Source organism: Tupaia chinensis, unplaced genomic scaffold, assembly GCF_000334495.1.
Source record: "Tupaia chinensis unplaced genomic scaffold, TupChi_1.0 Scaffold148768_1, whole genome shotgun sequence".
Classification (NCBI taxonomy): Eukaryota; Metazoa; Chordata; class Mammalia; order Scandentia; family Tupaiidae; genus Tupaia; species Tupaia belangeri.
Window position 1 is genome coordinate 58,238 of NW_006208615.1, and position 3,711 is coordinate 61,948.

A 3,711-nucleotide genomic window follows, 5' to 3' on the forward strand; every position below is an offset into this window, starting at 1 on the left:
AAAAGTCATAAAATGCTGTTTCACCAGTTCAGTCTCATGTACTTAATCTATCTTCTGTTGTGGTTTGATCTTCCCAATTAAGTTCTGGGATATAATATTCAACTTCAGACTTGTCCCTATGGTTAAGCTGGCCATTTTTTTTTGTTTGTTTTTGAAGTCTTATTTCTGAGTGTCTGTATTTAATTTTCCTGGTATAACACTCCCTTGAGAACTTCTTGGAGATCTGGTCTGGTGCTGGTAAATTCTTTCAGGTTTTGTTTACCTGAGAATGTTCTTGTCTTTTCTTCCCATATGAAGGATAATCTTGCTGGGTACAGTATTCTTGGTTGAAATTGCTTTTGCTTTAACACTTCGAATGTATTTTCCAATTATTTCTTCACTTGCATTTTTTCTGATGAGAGAGGTTTGCTGTTAGCCTGATGGAATAACCTTTGTAGGTAAGTTGCCATTTCTCTCTTACCAATCTTAGTATATCTTCTTTGTGATTTTGGTTAATCTGGCATAATGTGTCTTGGAGAAGATCTTCTTGGGTTGATTCTATTTGGGTCCTTTGTATTTCATGGGACTGGATCTTTGAGTGCCTCTCTAGGTTTGGAAAGTTTTCTTGCAGGATTTCGTCGAATAGATTATCAATGCCCTTATGAGTCTCTTTGCCTTCTGGGATGCCTATTATCTGAATGTTTGGATGTTTATTGATAACTAGTATTTCTCATATATTATTCTCAAATTTTTGGGCAATTTTCTCAGTCTTTGTGTTGTATTTTTCTAGGCCAGCAATTTTCTCTTCTACATCTCAGATTCTATTTCTGTATGATCTAGTCTGCTTTTAATACTTTCAAGGGAGGTTTTAACATCCTTTATTATAGCCTTCATCTCTAACAGGTCCACTTGATTCTTTTTTTTTTATAGTGTGAATTTCCTCTTTTAGATCTTGCAAGAATTTCCTCACCTCCTGGAACTTGTCTGCTCCTTTTTCCTGCCTCTTCTGCAGTTCATTGTCTCTCTTCTCTTCCATCTCTGTTAGCTTTGTTATTATGAATGTTCTAAATTCTTTATCAGACATTTCCATGAGTTTCATTGTGCTGCCTGAGAATAAGGTAGAATTATTATTTTTCCCTTGGAGGAGAGGTATTTTCTTGCTTTCCCATATTTCTTGTGACCCTATGGTGATTTGTAGTCATCTGATGGATGGTGCTTTTCTTCGTAATTCTTGAAACTCAATCTGAGCGCTCAATGACATGCAGAAGGAGTTGATCTGCAATCTCTCTTCTGTTCTGTTTTCACTCTTTGTACATTAGACTCACTGGAAATAGAGAAGTATATTGACACTAATCATATTCAGATGTTTGGAAGTTGTTCACTTGGACATGTCTAGACAGTGTGAAGAGGCTGAGCGTCCAATGAATAAAGATAAAGAATTAGAGAAAAGGAAAGAAGAAAAATAAATAAAATAAGGAGAGAATAATGAAAAAGATAATAAAGAAGTTAGATTTTAATCTTAAAAAGCAAAACATGAAAACTGTGCAGCGTACATGATTGCTGTGCAAAATCAATGTTTCACAGCTCAATTTCAGTATCCATCTCAGGATGGGCTTGGCCTGGGTTTGTGCCTTTTCTAAGTGGAATGTGGAAAGGCACCAATTAACACAGTAAAGCAGGGGCTTGAAGGCCCAGAGAATACTTTACCTTAAAAAAAAAAAGAAAGTCACAAAGAGACAAAGTGAAACAGAGAGAGAGAGAAATGGAGAGAAAAAGGTAAAGGTAGCCCTACCCACTAGAAATGAATCTGGAGAAAGACATCTCAGTAGAAAATCTTCACTTTTGGTCAAGAAAAGCAATATTTCACAGCTGAAGTTCAGTATCCATCTTAGGATGGGCCTGGCCTGGGTTTTTACCTTTCCTAAATGCAATGTGGAAAGAAACCAATTAACACAATAAAGCAGGGACTTGAGGGTCCAGAGAATACTTTACCTTAAAAAAAAATTGAAAGTCACAGACACAGAGAGACAGAGAGACAGAGAGAGAAAGAAAGAAATGGAGAGAAAGTGGTAGACCTAGCCCTACCCACTAGAAATGAATCTGGAGAAAGAAGTCTCAGCAGAAAAATCTTAATTTTTGGTCAAGGAAACAATATTTCACAGCTGAAGTTTAGTATCCATCCTAGGATGTGCCTGGCCTGGGTTTGTGTCTTTCCTCCTAGAAATGAATCTGGAAAAAGAACTCTCAGCAGTAAATCTTCAATTTTGGTCCTAAATACAAATGTCTTAATTTTTTAATTGTTATTTTTAAATTTGATCAGAGAGAGAGAGAAAGAGAAAGTGAGAAAGCAAGTCTCCAGATCTGGTAGAAATGTGGTTGGCCATGTGAGAGTCCAGCACCTTAACCACTATGCCACCTGTTGGCCCCTAGAATTGACATTTTAGTTATATTGATTCTTCCTACTCAAGAACAAGCAATATGTTTTTATTTTTGTGTTTCATACTCAATTTATTTTTATAGTTTTCCTTGTAGAGATATTTTATCTCTTTAGTTAGGTTTATTCCTAGGAATTTTTATTTTTGTGTGTATGGCTATTGTAAATGGAATTGCTTTTTAAAATCTGCTCCAGTTGATGTATAAAATGCTACTGATTTTGGTATGTTGCTTTTGTATCATGTAACTTCACTGAATCCATTAATCACTTTTAGGGATTGTTTTTAAATAGCTTCTTCTGGATTTTCTTTTTTTTTTGGAGAGGTTTTTGCTATAGGGTGCATGCACTCACTGAAAGAGAGAGACAGAGAGACAGAAAGTGAGAAATCACTCCCCAGGGGGCTGGCCATGCCACAATCCCTTCTCCTCCAATCTCCTCTTGGGAATTTGGGCGTACACACACACACACACACACGCCTGGCGTGGGTTTAAGCCACCGGGTCTGAGACTTGAACCATGGCTGACTACATGGGAGTCCAGTGACATAGCCATTATGCTAACTGCTGGTCCCAACTTTTATTACTTTCGAGAGAGTTTTTGATTTCCTGTATTATGGACTTCATCTCTAATAGTTCCATCTGATCATTTCTTAGCATGCCTATTTCTTCTTTCTTATTGTGGAAGGACTTTCTAATCTCTTGTAGTTCATTGTCTCTTTTCTGTTCCAAGTCATAGAATTTGGTCACCAGGAATGTTCTAAATCCTTTCTCGGACATTTTGGTAACGTCCTCTGTTTTTTCAAGAAATGGAAGGGAGTCATTTTGTTCTTCTGATGGAGACATAGTTCCTGCTTTATTCAAACCTGAGGCTCTTCTACTTCTAGCCATTGGAAGATGTGTTCACTTTGGGATACCTTTTAAGAGAACGTTTCCTCAAATACAAGCAAGTGTGTTTCCCTTTTGCTGTGGACTGAAGACTGCCGGACTCTCTCTTCTGTAGTGTTTAGCAATGCGATCCAAGGAAGAGTATTCTATTCAAGTGTATGAAGAAAAGTATCTCCTTTTTGCAGGTGGTTCAGTAAAAGGGAGGATCCCAGAGAGTCTTAATATACTAGAATATTCAGAACTGTAATTCTAGATATATCTAGACTGCCCAGGAGGGTGAAGATAAAGGAAGAGAGTATCAAATAAGTGGGAAGAAAGTAAGAAGGAGAATAAAGAAAAAGTCGAGTTAGTAGTGCGTGGCACTCAATTTCGCCAGGGGTCTGAAGATGGAAGTGGGGTGGCTGTAGAGCTGAGG